Genomic DNA, 22,829 nt, shown 5'->3' with positions numbered 1-22,829 from the left:
GTGACAATGGATGCATAGAAGAAGCTTGAGCCGACAGTAGAGTTGGGGAGATTTATGGGGTACACTAATACACCTCACAACTATCGGGTCTACTTGCCTACTAGTCGGAGGATAGTGGTTCGCAGAGATCTCAAGTTTGATGAGCAGAAGGCCATGCAAGTTTCCCTTGAGAGGGAGCTCTAACTACAGGCCGTGGAGGAATGATTGGTTCCTAAGGAGGAGGAGCCTCAGACTGATGCAGAGCAGCCACATGCAGAGGTTCCAGGAGTGGAGACATCCACTCAAGCAGAGTCTTCTAGAGATGGATGAAAGTGCACAAGAGAAGTTGACAGATTGTTGGAGGATGCGAGAGATAATGTGGGAGCACCATCTTCTCAGTGCAGACAGAGGAGGTCACCTGAGAGGTACACTTGATACATGGCCCTTGCTGGGGAATGTTTTGAGGCCGAGCCATCTTCCTTTGAGGAAGCAGTGCGGCAACTGATTTGGGTTGATGCTATGGTGGAGGAGTATGAATCCATAGTTCGCAATAGTGTTTGGGACGTGGTTCCGAGATCGGAGAACAAGTCAGTTGTGAGTTCTAGTTGGCTTTACAAGGTAAAGCAAGTTGCTGATGGTAGTGTGGAGAAGCATAAGGCAAGATTTGTTGCCCGTGTCTTTTCACAGGTCGAGGGGATTAACTATGATGAAAATTTTTCTCTTGTCGCAAGGTACTCATCTATCAAATCTATGTTGGCACTATCAGCACAGATGGATTGGAAGATCCATCAGATGGATGTGAAGACTGCATTCCTCAATGCCTAGATTGAGGAAGAGGTGTACATAGAGTAGCTGAAAGGTTTTGAGACCTTCGATCATGAGTCACATGTATGCCGACTCAAGAGAGCGTTGTACGGGCTGAAGCAAGCACCTCGTGCTTGGTACACTAGGATAGACAACTACTTCAGTGGGTTGGGCTTCACAAAGAGTGAAGTGGATGCAAACCTGTACCACATCGTGGTGAAAGGTAAGTTGTTGATCATCGTACTTTATGTTGATGATCTCATATTGACTGGTGATGATCAATTTATCGTGTCTTGCAAGGAGGACCTTGCAAGAGAATTCGAGATGAAAGACATGGGTCTCATGCATTACTTCCTTGGCATGGAAGTGTGGTAGAAGGATGGGGAGTTGTTTGTGTCTCAGGGCAAGTATTCCAACGAGATACTCAGGAGATTCCACATGGATAAGTGCAAGCCCATGCAGAATCCTCTAGTAGGTAACTGGAGGAAGGAGGTTGCTACTTCAAGAGAAGTGGTAGAGGCTACTGTGTACAGACAGCTTGTGGGTTCACTGATGTACTTAGTGAACACACGACTAGATTTGTGCTATGCAGTGAACCAGCTGAGTCAAGCGATGGTTCAGCGTACCAAGAAGTTTTGGGAGGCGGAAAAGCATGTATTGAGATACCTTAGAGGCACATCTCAGTATGGATTATGGTACGGACAGATAGAGGGAGTGAAGCTACATGGCTTCACTGATGCAGATTGGGCAGGGAGTCCATCATATCGGAAGAGCACATCAGGAGAGATTTTCAACCTTGGGTCAGCGACAGTTTCTTGGTATAGCAGGAAACAAAGGTCGGTTGCACTTAGCTCGACAGAGGTAGAATACATGGCTGCAAGTCAGGCAGAATGTGAGGCCATCTGGATGCAGAAACTCTTAGTTAGTTTGTTTGATCAGAGGATGGATCCAACAGTGATCTATGGTGATAATCAGAGTTGTATCAAACTATCTATGAATTCAGTATTTCATGATAGGTCCAAGCACATCGACATTCGGTATCATCATCTCAGAGATTGTGTAGCAAGGAGGATCATGTTGCTGCAGTATATTTCAATAAAGGAGCAAGATGCTGACATTTTGACAAAGGCATTGTCAAAGTGTAATATCGAGTTCCATAGAGACAGGATCGAGGTGGCAGATAATCCCTTTCCTGTTGAGAGGGAGTGTTGAAATATGGCAACAAGACTATTCCAATTTAATTTGTCATTGAATTAAATTGTGAATTAAAATCGAATTTAGTCTTAACAGCGACTTGGAAATAATTAATTAATTTATTTTAAATTAATTAGTTAGAGAAATTCAAGTTAGAAGTCTTTCTGAAGTCATGCAAGAGTTATCCCTTAAATTAAGGAGATAATATTCAATTATATTTGAGTTGTAATTAGTTAACTCAATTTACTAAGTTAAGTCCAGTTAAATTAGTTCCAAACTGTTTGAGGAACTAATAGTGAGTTAACAGTGAGTTGATGCATTAATGCACTCAACTAGTGCTACTCTAGTTAACTGGAGATTCCCTCATCAGAAACTCATGCATGTCTATTATGATAAAGACTCAGTTGAGATTAAAGTCAAGGATAGTGTACTATCAGTTGCATGTGTTTTCTCATGGAGAAAACTCATGCATGCAGTCAAGGATTTATCCTTGAGGATTGCGCAGTTTTGGAGGATGAGTTTTCCACTTGGCAAGAGAGAATCATCCACAAGGAAAAATGCAAGGAAATAGGAGCTTGGAGGGCAGAGAGGAAGGCTGGAGAGAAGCCAAGATTGCTTGTGAGCATCTGTGAGGATTGTATTGAGAGCTGGCTAGCTGGGAGACCTAAGACTTTATATAATTCCTATGTATTTCCACCATGTATGATAGTACAATAGTGTGTGGAGTTTTTAGCTGAGGCTTTCCCCAAAGTATTTTCATGTGTATTGTGTGATTGATTCTTCTTCTTCTGGTTATATTGTTCAACTCGATCTTTAAGCTTCCACAAATTGATAGTAGAAGTAGGTTATAGTATTCTGCCTTGATTTATATTGCATTATCGGGTTAATCTACCATCAGATTTTTCTACAAGAGAGGTGATGCAAGTAACTCCACCGGGGTACTGACCAGGCTTGTTGGCAGCATAGCGATGCTTGTGTTCCTGCGTGACTCTGTCGGGGTACTGTCCAGGCCTCTTGGCAGCGGAGCAACACCAAAGATGAAACTTAAACTCTGACAACCATATTACTTTTACACAAATATACCCCTCATCCCCAATAAAAAAAAATAAGTTGACTTGGCTTGGAATGTTGTTGGCATTATGATGCATGTGTTGTACTTGATGGCAACCCCCCCTCATAGAAGACCATCTCACTTATATACATTCAGAAGAGATATCAGATGTAACATAATACATAGATGCAGGACAACTCAAAGGAATCAAATGGCAAGTTCTTAGTAAGCTTTACCATCAAGTCCAAAGGGGGAGATTGTTGGCATTATGGCTAAAGTGTTGTCCTTGATGGCAACCCTTTCAGGTGGTAGTTCACTATTCTTCAAGTCAGCAGCAGAAGTTGATGATCAGCTCTCATTTTATTGAAAAATTATGAAGGACGCAGGAAGCCAGTTCAGAAAGTGCGTCCCCGCAGGTATACCATGCAGAACCCGCGTCCAAGGACGCAGGCCAGCCGTTCAGGGGGTGCGTCCACCCAGTGCACACATTTCAAGGCAGAGAAAAGCATGTGGGGGTTTCTTGTGTGGTTTCTAGCCGACGGTTTTATGTTTCTATGGTGTCGGCTCGTGGTATTGTTCCATGTTTTAAGGAGGAACTTGCCTATATAAAGCAAAGGAGATCATTTGGATTTCGTATGTCTTGTGTTGAATATCTTATGAGGTGAGATCTGGTCTAGATCTAATGAAGGCGAATCTATTAATGGACCGAGATCTCTTGGCGCATGTTCAGATCTGTGGATCTGATTGTCTGGGTTACTTCTAAAGTCTTGAAATCATCTATGCCCGGAGGGACGCAGGTGCAGTAAGGGTTCAGGTGCGTCCGGGACGCAGGAGCGAATTGTTTCAGGTGCGCCGGATGCAGGTGCAGGAAGGGTTCTGGTGCGCCGGGACGCAGGCAGTTCAATAGACTCAGTGCGACGGACTCAGGCTAGCAGTTGAGCAGAGTGCGTTCGGGACGCAGGCCAGCAGTTGAGCAGGGTGCGTCCAGGGACTCAGGCCAGCAGTTGAGCAGGGTGAGTCCGGGACTCAGGCTAGCAGTTGAGCAGGGTGAGTCCGGACTCAGGCTAGCAGTTGAGCAGGGTGCTTCCTTCTCTTAAAATCTTTGTTTATCATTGTTGTATTCTGGGTTTGGTCCTATTATTGTTGATCTGGTTATTTCAGTTGATTGGGTGTTTTAGAAGGTTGTTTGAGCTTCAATGTTGTTGTTGGGTCCAGTATGAAAATTGGATGAAATGTGGCCTTTCAGTTTATGGGTTGTGCTTCAGTGTATCCAGTATGAAAATTGATGAAACGTGGTACTTGAAGGAGAGAAGATTGTAGGCCGGCGCCTACGTACTAGTATCTAAGCTAGTACAAGAGCTAAAGGAAATCTTTGGAGCATTGTAGCAGGTAGTAGCCTGCGTACTAGCAAATGGATCGGCTAGTACAAGAGCAAAGGGGGTTGTAGCTCCCGTACTGGTATAAGGCTGCACCAGTACAAATATTGTAAAAGAATTTTCTTATTAAGAAGAAGATTGAGATGACTTGCAGCAGGTGGTTTTTCTCCCGCATTGGGTTTCCACCTTACATCATTGTGTTCATGTGTGTGCCTTATGTGTGATGATCTACTTTATGTTACTGCATCTGTTAACTGATAATATGGTTGATAATGTTCTAATGCACTCATTGAAGATCGATTAACTTAATCATAAGAAGTTGTGGAAGTAGCATATATGAATCTGATTATGGAAATGAAAAAGTTTTATTAATATGATAATACTGATTCACCCCCCCCCTCTCAGTATTATTTCCAACAATTGGTATCAGAGCAGGTCCTTTGATAGAAGCTTGATCGCTTGAAGGAGATCTGTGGAAGAATGGGAAAGAAGGTTAAGAGGAAAGCTAATAAGAAAAAGAAGTCATCTCAGAAGAACTATGACAGTGGAAGAATCGATTGGGGATTAGGCATAAGAAGCTCTTCAGATTCAGAATCAGATTCAGAGTCATTATCAGGTATGAATGTGTTATCCTCTGATGTTCCAGCTATATTTCCTTGTGAAAGAGATGAAAGTGATAGCGAAACTACTGAATTTGCTCTTATGGGTGAACAAGAAAGATATCAACTAGAGGCAGAATTTAAAAGGCTGACAGACAAAATTAGAGATCAACAAGATCTGTTAAACAAAAAGGAATGTGATTTCAAAGAAGAAGCTACCAAACTAAGGGCACAACTAGAAGAAGGAAACAAGGTAAGAAAGCTACTCAAGGACAAGGAAGACCAATGTCAAAAATTGCAGCATGAAGTGACATCATTAAGAAAAGAAGTCAACGAAAGAAGCACAACCATCAAGAAACTCAAAGATAGATCCAGCTACTATGAAAATCTTGAAGCTACAATCCTCTCACTAAAAGGAGATCTTGAAGAATCAAAGAAGCAGAATACAGATCTACTCCAAGCTATTGCAAAACAAGAAAATGAAGTCACCAGCTTAAAATCTCAACTGGAATGTGCCTTCCGAGTTCGTCAAATGCAGTAGGATCTGTATGAAGAACAAGAAAAAGAAATTCTCAAACTAAGGGAACAAATGGAAGAACGAAGGAAAGCTGAAGAAGTTTTGAAAAAGAAATCTCTTGAAAAGGAAGAACAGCTTCAGGTTGAGGTAAATATCTTGAAAGGTAAACTAGAAGAAAAGGATAAGCTTTTACGATTTCAAGATAGCTCTAAAGTATTGGATGATATTCTTAGTAGTCAAAGGTCCCCTGCTATAAAGACTGGTCTTGGTTTCCATGAATCTGTTGAAGGTGAATCTAGTTCACAAGGTGAGGCAAGAAACTCTAAAAGGAAATCTAAAGTGATCAGTGAAGAAGTGAAAGATCAATCTCATCATCAACCAAGGAAAGAGATTCCTCAAAGAAAATCCTTTACTCCTCCTATGAATAATGTTGAATGTTATGTATGTCATAATCTTGGACATGTTGCAGCTAGATGTAGAAGAAGAAGAGTTCAAGACCATTATGCAGAAAGGTCATCTCAATCAAGGTACTTTTATGGATATTGCTTTGCTTGTAATATGTTTGGTCACAAAGCTACTGATTGTTACAGGAGGAATATGAAACATGTAAGATGTTATGCATGTAACAAGCTTGGACATATAGCCAAGGAATGCAGGAACAAAGTTTGGGCACCATATCAAAAGGAGAAAATGTCATCATCACGCTTGAAGATATGGAGGAAAAAGGAAGTACAGTCAGAAAAGGATGGCACAGTACAATGTACAGACATACCAGAATCAGAGGAAGCTGAAAGTACAGGACGCAGTGTAGTAACAGGAGACCTGCGTGCGGACGCAGGCCAGACCAAGTCCAGGTGCGTCCAGGACGCAGTTCAGTAACTGAAGATCTGCGTGGGGACGCAGTGCGACTGAGGATCAGGTGCGTCCCTGAAGCAAAAGGACGCGGCGCGATAGTAATTTTGGATGCGTCCCTGAGTAAAAGTACGCGGCGCGATAGTGTTTTTGGGTGCGTCCCTGCAGCAACAGGACGCAGCGCAGCTAAAGATGAAGTGCGTACCTGTTTCAAAGCATTTATTGGCTGATTCTTCTTGATATGCATGATCAGATTTAACAGATGGCACTGGTTCAGGGGGAGCATATGTCCTAAATGCATTGTTGGCATTATGGTCCTTGGTGACAATGTTTATGATTCATCTTGCTATTATGAGTTGGTCACATGATCAGATGTATGGTTGATTCTCTAATGATGCTTGCATGAAGTCTTTATTATCCTTGGCACATATATGGATGAGGTTGGCTGATTTCGTGGATGATTATTCAAAGTCGCATTGTTGGAGACATGATGATGATGAGTTACTCATATGCATTTCATGATGATGTTGACATGAGCAAGATGCATGATTTCCTTCTTGGCACAAATGGATGAGGATTGTTGGCTGGATACAGGGATGATTATTCATACATATGTTGATTGATGCTGATGCTTTCATTTGATGGCTCTTGATTCATGTAGATCTGGATGGTTATGAGTTGATGTTGACAGATACTATGGAGCAGATTATATAGTGTTGTTGTTTGTCATGATCTTTAGATGTTTGAAGGTCGTAGCAAGACTCATGTTGTAATAGTCTATCTATTATCATCATCTCTTCAGGACATGTAACAGCCTATGTCCCCCCACTATGCATAGGATGAAGATGTAATGTATTTGGCTTTCATATTTCTGATGTATTCCCACTTGGTTGGATGGATGATCCTTATTGTAATGGGTGATGGATGTATGCATTTTATAGAGTCATGTTCTTCTTGTAGAACATCTTTTTGCAGACCTTGCTTACAGTCAGGGGGAGCTTGAGCATGAACATCACTATATAGCAGAGCAGACATCTCAGCTTGTTCTCAGAAAGACCATTATCAGATTGGAGCACCATGTCATATTCAAAGGGGGAGCTCATTCAGAGACTTCAGCAGATCTGGTTTATAGTCAAAGGGAGCATGTTCTTAGGGGGAGCATACCCCTTTGCCCTTGATGTCAAAGGGGGAGAGTGATCTGGTGTTGTTGCCATCAAGTCCAAAGGGGGAGATTGTTGGCATTATGATGCATGTGTTGTACTTGATGGCAACCCCCCCTCATAGAAGACCATCTCACTTATATACATTCAGAAGAGATATCAGATGTAACATAATACATAGATGCAGGACAACTCAAAGGAATCAAATGGCAAGTTCTTAGTAAGCTTTACCATCAAGTCCAAAGGGGAGATTGTTGGCATTATGGCTAAAGTGTTGTCCTTGATGGCAACCCTTTCAGGTGGTAGTTCACTATTCTTCAAGTCAGCAGCAGAAGTTGATGATCAGCTCTCATTTTATTGAAAAATTATGAAGGACGCAGGAAGCCAGTTCAGAAAGTGCGTCCCCGCAGGTATACCATGCAGAACCCGCGTCCAAGGACGCAGGCCAGCCGTTCAGGGGGTGCGTCCACCCAGTGCACACATTTCAAGGCAGAGAAAAGCATGTGGGGGTTTCTTGTGTGGTTTCTAGCCGACGGTTTTATGTTTCTATGGTGTCGGCTCGTGGTATTGTTCCATGTTTTAAGGAGGAACTTGCCTATATAAAGCAAAGGAGATCATTTGGATTTCGTATGTCTTGTGTTGAATATCTTATGAGGTGAGATCTGGTCTAGATCTAATGAAGGCGAATCTATTAATGGACCGAGATCTCTTGGCGCATGTTCAGATCTGTGGATCTGATTGTCTGGGTTACTTCTAAAGTCTTGAAATCATCTATGCCCGGAGGGACGCAGGTGCAGTAAGGGTTCAGGTGCGTCCGGGACGCAGGAGCGAATTGTTTCAGGTGCGCCGGACGCAGGTGCAGGAAGGGTTCTGGTGCGCCGGGACGCAGGCAGTTCAATAGACTCAGTGTGACGGACTCAGGCTAGCAGTTGAGCAGAGTGCGTCCGGGACGCAGGCCAGCAGTTGAGCAGGGTGCGTCCAGGGACTCAGGCCAGCAGTTGAGCAGGGTGAGTCTGGGACTCAGGCTAGCAGTTGAGCAGGGTGAGTCCGGACTCAGGCTAGCAGTTGAGCAGGGTGCTTCCTTCTCTTAAAATCTTTGTTTATCATTGTTGTATTCTGGGTTTGGTCCTATTATTGTTGATCTGGTTATTTCAGTTGATTGGGTGTTTTAGAAGGTTGTTTGAGCTTCAATGTTGTTATTGGGTCCAGTATGAAAATTGGATGAAATGTGGCCTTTCAGTTTATGGGTTGTGCTTCAGTGTATCCAGTATGAAAATTGATGAAACGTGGTACTTGAAGGAGAGAAGATTGTAGGCCGGCGCCTACGTACTAGTATCTAAGCTAGTACAAGAGCTAAACGAAATCTTTGGAGCATTGTAGTAGGTAGTAGCCTGCGTACTAGCAAATGGATCGGCTAGTACAAGAGCAAAGGGGGTTGTAGCTCCCGTACTGGTATAAGGCTGCACCAGTACAAATATTGTAAAAGAATTTTCTTATTAAGAAGAAGATTGAGATGACTTGCAGCAGGTGGTTTTTCTCCCGCATTGGGTTTCCACCTTACATCATTGTGTTCATGTGTGTGCCTTATGTGTGATGATCTACTTTATGTTACTGCATCTGTTAACTGATAATATGGTTGATAATGTTCTAATGCACTCATTGAAGATCGATTAACTTAATCATAAGAAGTTGTGGAAGTAGCATATATGAATCTGATTATGGAAATGAAAAAGTTTTATTAATATGATAATACTGATTCACCCCCCCCCTCTCAGTATTATTTCCAACAAATGTGTGCTGACCGATCAAGAGCATGGAAGGTGTTACATCTTTCACTCAAGCTAATGTGGAAACCGCGATGATCTAAGAATTGAACAATACTTCCAGAGGAGTTAGACTTGCTTTTCACGAAACAAGGTCCATTCAGAGAGCTGGAGTTCTACCAATGTGTCACCAAGTGTTGTAGTAGCTACAACCACCCTCAAAAATTTCATTAGCTTCATTTTGGAGCCTCCCTACCAACCATCCTTAGCAGCATGTCTTTCACTATCCAGGTAAATATGCTTCATTTGAGTTTCAGTGGCTTATCAACTTGTGTTTGCTAGCTTGTTTGCCTTCCACCTGCAAGCTAACATCCCAAGACTTGGTCATTATCTGGCTCTTGTGATCACTTGGAAAGTTGCACAAAACTGGAGGGGAACCAACCTTTCTCTCCAGAATTGTGCAAAGCATCAAGGCAGCCTACTGCTCTCTAGAAATGTGCAAAGAAAGAAGGCAACCTTCCCTTTGAAAATCATACAGAGCAGCCCATCACTAGGCTTTCTCTCAAAATTTTCATAGATCTGGCTGACAGTCTGGGCTTCAATCCAGAAATTGCACAGAGCCTAGGGGCAATCAGACCCACTCAGCCCAGAAACTGTGCAAAAGTCACTCTAGGGCTTCCAGTCCGTTTCATGTGCTCCCAAGTTGATCGGTTCCCTCTAGGACTGAGAAATATTGATTTGCATGCATGGGCTGCTTTTCCCAAAAAAAAGAAAAAGCATCCCTAGATTTTAGGGATCCAATTTTTGTAGTTAGGGGGTTACATGCAAGGCCATTTTAGAAACCTCCTGCCAAGTGTCACTTTTTCCTAGATTTGTGGCATGCGCTTCATAAGCCTCGATCTTATCAAAACTATTTATTCAACACTTCAGAGATCATTCCTCACTCCGATCTTGGAGCTTTGGCATCCCCCATCACATCTAGGAGCATTCAACACACTCAACTCAAATTTTTCCTAGTAAGTCTGCTTTTCATTTCTTTTGCTTGTTTTCTGTCGCTTTTTGTATTTTGGTTTGCGTAAGTCCTATTTGCTTGGTTTTGTTGAACACTTGCTATCATTTTAATGCATGTTATCTTGTAGAAGAATTGTTTCAAGTTTTCCATTGCATCTCGCTGTTGTCGTATGCATGACATTGTTTATGCACTAATGGTCGCCATTGCGGCGACTCACTTCACACACTTACTTGTTTTCCCATTACTGAATCCTGCACTCACTATTTGCATGCATGAACATTCACTCTTTTCTACACTCAACTTCGCATATACATTCAGCCTTTACATCTTTTTAGTCGTCTGTTGGTGGGTCTGGGCTACCTTGGCCCAGACTTTGCCTTGCCCGACTTGCATTGTACATTTATGAGAGTGAAGGCTCTGCCTTTATCTCAGGAATTGTGCAGAGCTTTCCCAACACTGGCCTACCAGGATTTCTCTGCACAATTTTGAGAGGCAGTGCCCCGTTGGCCCCGTAATTGCGCAGGTGCAGTTGACCGGGTTGCAGTCATTGCTGACTAAAACTATGCATTAGGTAGTTTCAGTCCCCAGTAGCCCAAGATGGACTGTGCTCTACGTAGTTTCAGTAGTTAGTCAACCCATTGATAGTCCAGACTGTGTTCTGCGTAGTTCTGGCAGTTAGTCTCCCAGTGAAAATTGCGCAAATCTTTCAGTCAGTCACCCAGGTGTGTTGCATGTTAGTCCTCAAGTTACTTTTTGTTTTCAATTGACATATTGCTTTCCATGAGTGTTAATCTATCTCCAAGTATCACAAGTGTTCGTCTGTCTCTCAACAGTACAGGTACAATGGCTTCCAAGAGAGTAGGGTCAAAGGACACCGTTGAGAGTGCAACTGGAGATGTAGTCGAGAAAGTGTCTATGAGCTTGCCCATATATGAAGACACTAAGTTGTTCATAGACAAGGAGATCAAGATGAAATGGTAGGACATCAATGACATCTTTTCAGGCACATTTGAGGAGAATCTAGAGGACTGCAGAGTCTATGTCAACATACACAAGTCTGGCTTGTACCAGATTGCATGCAGGTATCTTGCGTTTCCATGCGTGAACATGATCCACTAGATTGTATCACATACTGATCCAGAGACAATGGTATTGAGAAGTGTCAGTGGAACATAACTTTCTACCTTCAAGGCAAAGGAATTTCAGGAGATGTATCACTTGCCGCAGCTGGTGATCACGATGGATACACCCTTCACCAGACCCAACAACAGTGCAAACTCAAGAGACATCTTGAAGAGCTGGGTGAAAGAGCCATCTAAGTTCAGGACAACACCCAACCAAGTGTACAAGACAAGGATACTACGGAAGGCATATCAACTCTTGGTCATCTTCGCATGCTGCTTATATGGACATGAGAGCACAAAAACCTTACCGCGAGTTGGGGGATTGTGTTGGATTAACTGGTGAACGGAGGAAGACCTTTCAACTAGTATGCCATGTTGGCTCTCAGGTTGAAGAAACAAGTAGTAGAATCTCGACATCTGCCGAAGGGTCAACAAGTGAAGCTTTTCATGTTCACTTACATACTTGATGCAGTTTGTGCCCATAAATAATTCCTAGGCTTGGGTTGGGCATGGACACCTTTAGAAACCTCTGTGCACACTTATTGTAGGTTGTTCTCTGAATGCAGCTTCCGTGGAGTTATTTTACAACTATCACTTCGTCACCCCAGTGTACATGATGATCTTTGAGCAAGATCTACCTTACATGTCGCAGGCAGTGATGGAAGAATTGGTTGACATAGTAGATTGGTATGCCTCACCCCTTGGCACCTTCATTCGAATGTATAGTGCGGAGAAGGCTCCACATATTTTACCGAAGTTTTCCATGGATAAGTTGGTCATGCAAGAAGTTTCATATCACATTTCAATAGGGTTGTCAGCAAGACTGCATAGGAAGAAGAAGGCACCTTGGCCCGTTCTTCCTTTATGGACCAGGTTGTATGAGATCCAGAATCTCAAGCATGTTGAGGTTGAGATGTAGGAATTCAAGAGGTTCACCTTCAGCACCAGAAGTTTCAATCCATACGACCTTATTACCTGGAGAAGGACCATTGCGTGATATTGTATCATCCATGGATCCACTGGGCGTGTCATTGGCCTACGGAAGACCCATGGAGATACTGCTATCACTTCTCAAGGCTCAATGAACCGATCAACATGGCTGTAGAATGGTTAGCAATGCAAAAGGCAACACCATCTCAGAGAGTAGCAGACATGTGCTTGAAAAAGGCAAGAGGAAGATTGTTGACAGCACAAAGGCGGAGCAAAGTTATAAGTTCAAAGTAGATCCACTTGTGTTGAAAGAAACTTTGGAGATTGAGGTGAAAAGGTGACAACACGGCAGGAGGATCGTGCAAAGGAAAAGAGAGAAGCAGAAGCTGGAGGAAGCAGAAAAGGAGTTGTAGGAGTTGAAGCAACAACTCAGGGAAGAACAAGAGCTGTGCAGAAGAGAGAAGGAAGCGCAACAGGAACAAGAAAAACAAGAGGCACAACATGCACACATTAATGAAACTATGCCTATACAGGTTATTGATTCATCTGAACAGCTGGCACATAGCAGACAGGGTGAGCAGTCACAGGAGCAGGACTTTGCTCAGGAGATTGAATAGATGCTAGAGTAGATGGACATGAATATGGTTAAGCCTGAGTTAGATCAAAACATTGACCTCATGACTTAGAACTAAGGGGTCACCCCATCGGCTTCACTAGATAAGAAGCAGAGCAAGTCCCAAGCGATCAAGGAGAAACTAAAATCCTTGAGGACAATCCGGAAGTGGATGTGCATAACATATCATTCGACGAGTCGCAACACAGAGTTGTGCAGTCATGTAGAGTGCCTACTATGGCTGTTCATGTATCTCATGCTCAATTTGAATAGTGAGTGATCGTGTCCAATGTGCGCATACATCTAGCTGCATTGGCCGATGCTACAAGGGCTTATGCCGAAGCCACCAGCTCAAGTGTTAGATTCTTGAGAGCTAAGAACGAGCGCATGGTGAAGGAGTTACAATCGGCCAAGTAGGGAGAAGAGTAAGCTATAACATTCACCAGAGTAGAGTTGAGGAGAGAAATACTAAATGAAGTGTCGTCTCTTGAGAAAGTCATGCGGAAGCTGTACTTCAGATTCGTCACTGTGCATAAGTCAGTTGTCCATCTTAATGGTTAGCAGTAGCACTGCGCTAGGAGAGCACACATCTTGACAAACTTACACATTACTATCGATCACATGAACATATGGACAATGAGGTAAAAGGGAGCCCCATTTCACTTGCCAAAGATGATGAAGCCAAAGGCGGTGGAGTTGAAGGCACGATCTGAAATCAGATCCAGAACTATGAGGAACTCCCGCAACTCATCACCAGTTTATAGGCTTCACATGCACGGGTGTTTGAGAACATGGATGTCATTGTGAACACACATGAGATCCCATCCATTGGCACACTCACCGAGGCCAAGGCAAAGAACCAAGTTCTACTAGAGCTGGACATGTACTTTGATTAGTTGATGCGCATAGCCAACATCGTAGACTTGCAGATGAGCGCAAACACCATGCACCAATATGTTGTTAGTCTGACTACACTCAAGACTATGATGCACATGCTATCTGACGAGTTGGACAAATGTGCCAAATTAGTGTACTCGGATGCAACAAAGGCAAGAGTTCTCTTTCAGAAGGATGTCACCACATAGCATGTGGACACCATAACAGACTACCAAGCTTGGCATTAGTTCACCATCGTCGATCATCGAGAGGATGTCGAAGAGTTAGTCTTCCCACAAATGTCTGAGTCTTAGTGATGTCTTGCATGGCTTAATCAAGCCTATTTTTGTCTCACATGGGTACATGTGCAGATTGTAATGTAAACATGTTGTAAAAGTGAAAGACCAAGTGTCAATAGTAGAATGTAACAGTCATGTGTAAGTTGAAGATTCACGAGGGTAGGTGAAGAGTCACAAAGGGGAATGTTAAGGGTCACCCCACCCTTTACTATTTATAGAACCTCATAGCTCATTGTACAGGCTTTTGAGAGCCAAGCTTCCTATAGGGATAACTTAGAGAAAGCTTGGAGTGTGTTGTAACGAGCCTTGGCTTCTCCACAGTGAAGAGCTAGTACATCTCTTTGGAGGAGCATGCGACAATGACTGTAATGTTCCGCTATCAAGGCTAGTGGTTTTCATGGTTGTATGTATGATGGAAGCATTGGAAGAACAAAGAAAAATTTGTGGCAAGAGGATAATCCCAGGATAAATTATTTGTGGTGGGAAGAAATTATATTGACATCTAGAATCGTGCTTGATGACTGGAAGAGCTCCTAGTTTAGAGGAAGAACGTAGGCTAACAAGTTTGAAGGATGTCATTGTGTCGAGATATGTAGGATGTCAATGGTGAATTCAAGGTGGATTTACATTATGAAGCATTTGATAGATGGAAACATAGAGAAGTAAAATATAGGATTCTCCTAGGGAGAGGGAGAGGGAGAGGAGACATTTGCTCTAGTTGTCAGGTACACTTATATTAGAATGATCATTTATGTTTCTTCTATTATGGGTTGGAAATTACATTAGATGTATGTAGAACCACTTTCCTCAATGGAGTAATTGAGGAATAAGAAGTGTACATAGATCTCCCTCAAGGCTTTGAGGTACATGAGAAGGAATCTCATGTTTTCAGACTAAAAAGGGATCTGTACGAACCTTAGGAATGGTATTCTTAGATAAATGGATATTTCATGAGTCCTATTTGATCTTGTTATCTTATGACTTGTTTCTGATGGGAGTAGAAGGACTCACGAGATAGAGGGAACAATAGTGGTAGGATGATTTGCCTTCGTAATAGAGGCAACAATCAAACACAACTTCAGTGTTAGAGGGAGTTGACCTCTGAGTTCAAAATGAAGGATCTTGGTTGGATACATTACTTCTTATAACTAGAAGTGTGGCAAAAGTTGGGTAAGAATATTATCACGATCCTTTAAAGATTTGGGATGATTGACAACCAATTCATGGCCACTTCCATGGTAACAAATATGTGGAAGCTAAGTGGTAGAGAGAGAACCCATTATTGCCATAACAAGGTCTATTTCAGTGTCAAAGGGAGCATCCAATTAGAGTGACCATAAAGTAGCTGTTGCACAACATGTGTTCAAGTATTAGATTGGTATAGTTGGATGTAAATTGAGATGTAGATCTGCAGGGATATAAAAATTTAGATTGGGTAGAGAATGTTGAGGATAGGAAGAGCACATTAGGGTGACAATTCAATTTTATTTTTTCTTGGACAGGAAGCATACATTTGTCATTCTTAGGACTGTAGAGGCCAAGTATATTATAGATTGTCTGGCGAGTTGTGAAGTAGTATGACTTCAAAACCTACTCGCAGGATTGTTTGATCAGTTGCACGAGACGATTATGAAGACATGTTGAAGCACATCAAGATCATGGTACAACCATATCTGGGTCATGGTACATAAGGGATTAGTGAGGCTCTAATGCATTTCTACAAATGAGCAGGGCACTAACATTCTCACAAAACCTTTGTATCAGGGTGAAGTTTGTATACTTCAAGGATAAGCTTAGATTAGTTGAGAATTCTTCCCTCAAGCAGAGGGAGTGTTGATGTTGCAGTATCAAGGGGCATACATTATCCTTAGTTTAGGTTATTGACAGGTCAAAGATATTGACCAGGGGCCATGTAATGTGGCTAGGGAGAATGGCCCAGAGAGCATCAAGGCTCGGATGCTCCCCCATATTTTCAAGAGGTACTTGGCTAGTGGGTAGAGTGATTGCCTTTAACATCAGGCATGTATGTTACCAATCAATTCACATGCAATAATGGTAATAACCCAAGGTTTCACCATAGGTCATAGGTGTTGACTAGGTTCCAAGTGATGGCTTGGATAATTGATGACTTTGCTCCAAGTGATGACTTTTCGAGCATGATGATGATGCATGATGCTTTCCACATGGTTCTATAATAGAACATGAGGTGGATGGATTCATCAACATAACAAGCTCTTTCAACCTTTTCTTGGGATGGAGAAATTTTTCAACAAGAGATCATTTGAAGAAGTTATTATGTATACCTCCCTATCTAAGAAGAAGCGTTGAATTTTGTTGCTACGATCGGTATTCAAGTCGACCATAAAAAATAAATGAAAAGAAGAAAATTTAAAATTAAATTTATCCTGCCTCCAAAAGGTCATCTCTACTCAACATGTAAACACACCAATTCATGCTCATTTAATGACTATATAAAGGCCATTCAACCTCTTCCATTGGACATCAATTCATATGACTCAAGTATTATATCTTATGTTCATCTATGTGAAGGAGAAAGGAGAGAAACAATCCAAAGTTTGACCAGACCAGTCCAAGCATCTTATCTCTATTTTGATCCTGTATGACTTTGCATGTGTGGAGCTGACCGAAGATCTTTATGTATCTTTCTGGGAAGCAGTTGGAATTTTGAGGAAGGTGCAGGAGGCCAAAATTTCAAGAGGCTAAAATTTTAGGAGGCCAAAATTTCTTAGTTTGACCAGGTCTAACCTGGGCTTGTTTGCTGGGAATTTGACTTTATTTGATTGGAAAAATCAGATTGTATCTCTTTTTGAATTGGACAATTTGTTTAAGAAAAGGTTGTTGGGTTTTTCCCTAGAAGAGAGTTTTCCCAGGGTAAAAACACGTGTCTCTTGTGTTTGGTTGTCTCTTTATGATCCTACTATCATTATGGTTTCTATTTTTGATATATTTTGTGTAATTGCTTAATGATAAACATGAACATAAGAAGGATTAAATTAAGAAACCATTAAACATGAACATAAGAAGGATTAAATTAAGAAACCATTAAACATGAACATAAGAAGGATTAAATTAAGAAACCATTAAACATGAACATAAGAAGGATTAAATTAAGAAACCATTAGAAGTAATTATTGGATTAGAAGGTCTTGAAAAACCATAAGTTTCTCTTAATAATGGTAAGTAGGATAATACACGATGAATATGGAAAAAGGCACTGAACTTAATAATGGAACATCTTACTAAAATAACTTAGTACAAAAGAATGGACATTTTTTAATAAAATTATTGCACATAGTATTGTCATTGATGTCAAAGGGGATGTTCGAAATAATAACAATATTGTTCATGGGTCAATGGAAGCAGTATGATAGTTGGATATCTTGCATACCTTCATCAAGTGAAGTCAAAAGAAGCTTGAAGTTCATTGAGTTTTTTACAGGGTTATGATGTTTTAATGATCCTATAAATAACATGGTTGCATAGGCCTTGTTGACACCTTTACAATGGTATACCCCACTCTAAAAAGTTCCTTAGAGTTGAGAAGTTATGGCCATTTGAAAATAAACACCAATTAAAGGCCCAAAACTATAGGGAAATCCTCCCCCCCCAAAAAAAAAAATTCAATTTGTTAAACAGTGTGCAATTCTTGAGCGGATCCATGGTAAGGTCAACGAATAATGTCAATAAGACTTGAATGACCTTTAATAGGACTAAAGAGTGTTCACCTTTCTCAAATATAAAAATAGAGATAGGCCAACATGCACACTGGTTAATTGGAGCAAAGTGGCTAATCTGGGGACAACACGTGGTAGTGCATGATTGGATGATAAAGTGGCCTCCCCGTATAGTCAGTAGATGAAATCAACATAATGACATGACTAATCTACAGACTGCCAAGTGGCAGACAAATTTGACATGTTTTGATTGGTCAAAAGCTCAGAAATGGGTGACACGTGGCACCCCTCATGAGCCTCCATGTGGCATGCTGATGACGGCCATGGACCCCCAAGTCAGGGTCACATGGTGAGGTCATATGAGGTTGGGAGCCAAAATTTAAGGCCATGTGGTCATTGAAGGTCATGATCATATCACTAGAGGGGCTAAGCCCCTAGTTATATGGTCGTCAAGTTTTTGTTTGAACTTAAAGTATGTTCGGCTTCGATGTCGAATGGGACTGCACCACATATGTAAATATCAATTGCATAAAGCCACTGAAACACAATCGAACAATAAATCTAGTATAACATACATTTGCGATGTAGTGGTGAAGCTTGGTGCTGTAGCACAATTAGTCTGTGTATCTATGTGTAGTGTTTCCCGCGAAGACTTAACACATATTTTTGGTGGCAAGCTTAATAGCACGATTATTTTGTTGGTTATTCGTTTGAGTGTTATATGTTTGGAAAAGACTTAACACATATTTTGGTGGAAATCTTGGTAGCATGATTGGTTTGTGGTTATTTGTTCAAGCAACTTAACACATATTTTGGTGGCGAGTTTGGTAGAATGATCGATTTATGGTTATTGGTTCGAGCGCTATGAGAATGTGTGCAGTGTTGCCGAGGGAGACTTAATACATTTTTGGGTTGGATATTAGTGTCTTGATAATATAACAATGCCTCACCCACAAATCTGATGCAGTGAACAGGTCAGTTGGTTGTGATGTGTGTTTTGTATAATGCAGGTTGTGGGTTTGAGTCTGGGTAGACTCGAGCTTAATTTTTTGTACAAGGGTTTACTAGCACCCCTTATATGTCTATTTTGTTGAACTGTTAAATTCTTTAGATGGTAAAAAATATCCCTTTTGTAAAACATGCTTGAAATCAATGATTTTGTAGAAGTTTTAATGTTTATATGGTTTTTATATTGTTTCAAATGGTTTTTGGAGGTTTTTGAGGTCATTCCAAGTCCAAATTGAATTCTAGAAGAAGCATGATGATCAAGGCTCAACGATGAATATTATTAGAGGCATGAAGACTATAGATGATGTATTTTTTATGATCATAATTTTTGTTACACGTTTTGGGAGCTTATGAGCAAGTTATAGTTGGTGTTGAGTATATGGTAGAAATGGGTCCTGAGATGAGTTTCATGTGACCAAATTATAGAAAGTTGGAACACGGCTTAGATAATGTCTGATGAGGTGTTGACATTATCAATTTAATTAGTTTAAAGAATTATATTTATTGTAAGAGCTGGTGGATCAATTTTGAAATATTTTGAAAAGAGGTCCAAAATAAGTTGAAGAAGGAGGTGGGTGCTTCCACTGAGGTTGGTGCCTCAATCAGGTTAGAGCCTACAACAAGTTGTAGCTTGCACATCATAGAGGTTGGTACCTCAAACAGGTTGAATCCTAGAGTAAGTTGAAGCTTTTTCATCTCTAAGGTTGGTGCCTCAATCATTTTGAAATCTACAATGAGTTAATGCTTCCACATTTTCAAGGTTTGTACCTCAATCGAGTTGTAGCCTACTACAAGTAGTAGCTTTCATGTCTTGGAGGTGGGTGCCTCTAGCAGGGCAATGCCTGGAAATCTACGTAATGAATTAAAGAAGAAAAAGAAAAAGAATTTGTGGTTTTCTCTCATATGGGTTTCGATGTAAAAGCTTGTGTCCTCTTGTGTTGATGTGATGGCTTCTTGATGTCATATTGATGTGATGATAGCTTCATGATGAACTTTTTTATTTGTTGATCTGTTGAAAATGGTTAGGATTCATTGGTACATAATTATTCATTGATGAAAAGTTGTGAAATGGTTCCAAATGTCGACCAAAATTCAATGATGTGATTAATTTGAAAGACAATCTCTTTATCAATATGGATCAAAAAAGTCTTAGATCTAACAGATGGTAAAATTGTTGCCACATTGATTCACCCCTCCACTTCTCAGTGTTATCTTTGGTCCAACAAGTGGGATCAAAACAAGTTTTATTTAGGAACTCTTAACTACTAGAAGGTTGAATTCAAGGGAAAATGGCCATGATTAGAGCAGCAGGTAAGCCCTCCGTGTTTGATGGATCCAACTATGATTTTTGAAAGATAAGGATGGAAACCTATCTCATCTCCTTAGGAGCATATGCTTCGGCAATTGTGGATATTGATTATAAATCCTCTAATATTATTCCGACGGATAAAACTCGTGATGCATTCTACACATATAATGCAAAAGCTAAACATGCTATCTTAAGTGGTTTAGTAGACTAAAAAATTGTCAAAGTGATGCAGTGTAAGTTGGCTCATGAAGTATGGAATAAGCTCAAAACTTATTATGAAGGGGATATGAAACTAAAAGAAGCCAAGCTACATTCTCTCAGGGTCCAATTCAAAAGTTTAAATAGGGAAGAAGCTGAGGATGTTGCTTCATATTTTCTTTGAGTAGACAATATTGTTAATTCGATTGCAGGTCTTGGTGAAGAAGTCAAATATGTTTTTGTTGTTCCAAAGGTGTTGATATCTCTTCCATCAGGATTCAATCACAAAGTATCAACCCTTGAAAAAAGATCAAATGTGGACACAATGATTGTGGACATGCTTCATAGAATACTCTCAACATATGAGCTAAAAAGAAAGGAGGAAAAATCAGGATTCAAGGAAGCAACATCTAAAGCAGGCAAACAAGAGAAAAAACATGAAGATCAAGAAAAATCTAACTTTAATGAAGAAGAAACCAATTTTTTCTGAAAGTTAAAATGTAGAACTAACAAGTTCAAAGGTAAGCTCCCATTTAAGTACTTTTAATGTGGAAGGATAAGACATTATGCTTCAAAATTTCCCTATGTTAAAACGAATGATAGTGATGATGAGTCAATATTCAAGTCCAAGCACCAAAAGAAGAAGCAAGATAATAAGAAGAAGAATTTCTACTCAAAAGGAAAAAGTGACAATGATTGCAATGAATGTGTGATTGATGATGAAAGAGGTGAAATATTATTCATCGTCGAAAGAAAAGAACCTAAATTATAAATATATTCTGAAGGATAACTTAGAAGTGCATTGAAGGAGATAAAGATCCTCAAAAAAGGGGAAAATCAACTAATGCAACAACTTCAAGATCCTCAAAGTTGAAGTAGAAGAAGACAAAAGGGAAACCATATTCATTTCAATGACTCTAAGGATATTGCCGGAAAGCAACAAAGTACACAAAATAAAAACAACCAAAATGAAGGAAATATTCCATGACAAATAATATTCATAAATGATCTACAAGCAACATTAAAGAAGGTGTTGGAAATCATAAAATGAATGAATCTCCTCCAAGGAACAACTTCAGAAGATTAAGGTCACCTTATATCTACATGTATCAAAATAAGTTCTTTGGTTATTTTTTCTCATGTACGAAATTTGGGCACAAAGCAAAATATTACAGGACTTATGATGTGATCAAGTATAAAGGATTCAATCAGGTGCTAGATGGGAGCATGTGGACAAAATTAAAAGAATTCCTCAACCATTTCAGCAAATGTTGAAGCCCAATGTTGAATGTTACATATGTCATAATGAAGGTCATACAAAATGAGATCACAAACTCAACTTGAGATGGTACAAGAGAGAGGTATCAATATGAGGATTAACTCTACAGGATGGAGAAGAATACAGGAAGATCCCCCGTTAGATCTATTCCCTCATATCCAATCCCTTCGTGGAAGGCTTCTTTCAGACTGTCATTTGAATCAAAACTTGAAGAAGTAATTCTATGCAGGAAGAATGATCATATTGATAAAAAGGGCAGCATATGAATTATGATAGGAGGAAGATGTATTTTTGTAGACAGAAGCAGTGGAAAATGAGATGCATGGCCTCAAGATACTTGGTTAGGTCCACACGATGGCAACACGATTTTAGGGAGAAATACTATTAGTTGTGACATGAAAGTTCAGAATAGTGGTAGATAGTTAAAGGAAGTATAATCAAGTCCACAGGAAAAAATTAGTTGTTGAGTGCTAACAAACCAAAGCATTCATCTCAGGTATATGGAGGCATGGGTACATGGGGAGACTTTGTCAGGTCCATAGGAACATACAAGAACAAGAACAACTAGTGAAGCATTGACATCACGGTCACAAGGGGACACTTTATCATATACAATTTATGGAGTTTTGACAGGTATTGAAATAATGGAGAAATTGACATATATGGAAGACTTAAGAAGATAATATCAGGGAGACTTTATAGGATCATGTTCACACATGATTATGGAAGTATTAATAGACAACCATTACCCTTTTCCATTGATGCCAAAGGGGGATAGAATGTAGGCATTGATACAAACATTGGATTTGAGCAAAAGGAGTAGGGGCATTGGAGGAGAGAATGCGGGCATTGATAGAAGGAAGGAAAGAAAGTTGGAGACATCTTCGAAATCAGATAGGGGGAATGTTGAAAATGTAGTTATAGTCGGTCTTCATGAAATATTTATTTTCATTTAATGTACAAAATGGTTTATTATTATTTCCTTCTAGCATGTTTTTCATGGTCAAAATAAATTTTGTAAGCCATATTTTGCATGGCATTGAAAGAAGGACAATTATATTTTAAAGAAGGAAAATTATTTTGCAATTTATGAAGGCTCCATGTGTGCAAATTGGCCCTTCTAGATAGTCAAGTCAACTTGCTCTCATTGGCATCCATTCGAATCACCTTGAGGACTATATAAATAGGCTA

Source organism: Pinus tabuliformis, chromosome 8 (assembly GCF_031772625.1).
Source record: "Pinus tabuliformis cultivar Carrire ecotype Pingquan chromosome 8, CPIR1, whole genome shotgun sequence".
In the NCBI taxonomy this organism is placed as follows: Eukaryota; Viridiplantae; Streptophyta; class Pinopsida; order Pinales; family Pinaceae; genus Pinus; species Pinus tabuliformis.
Note: the sequence above shows the minus strand (reverse complement) of the source record.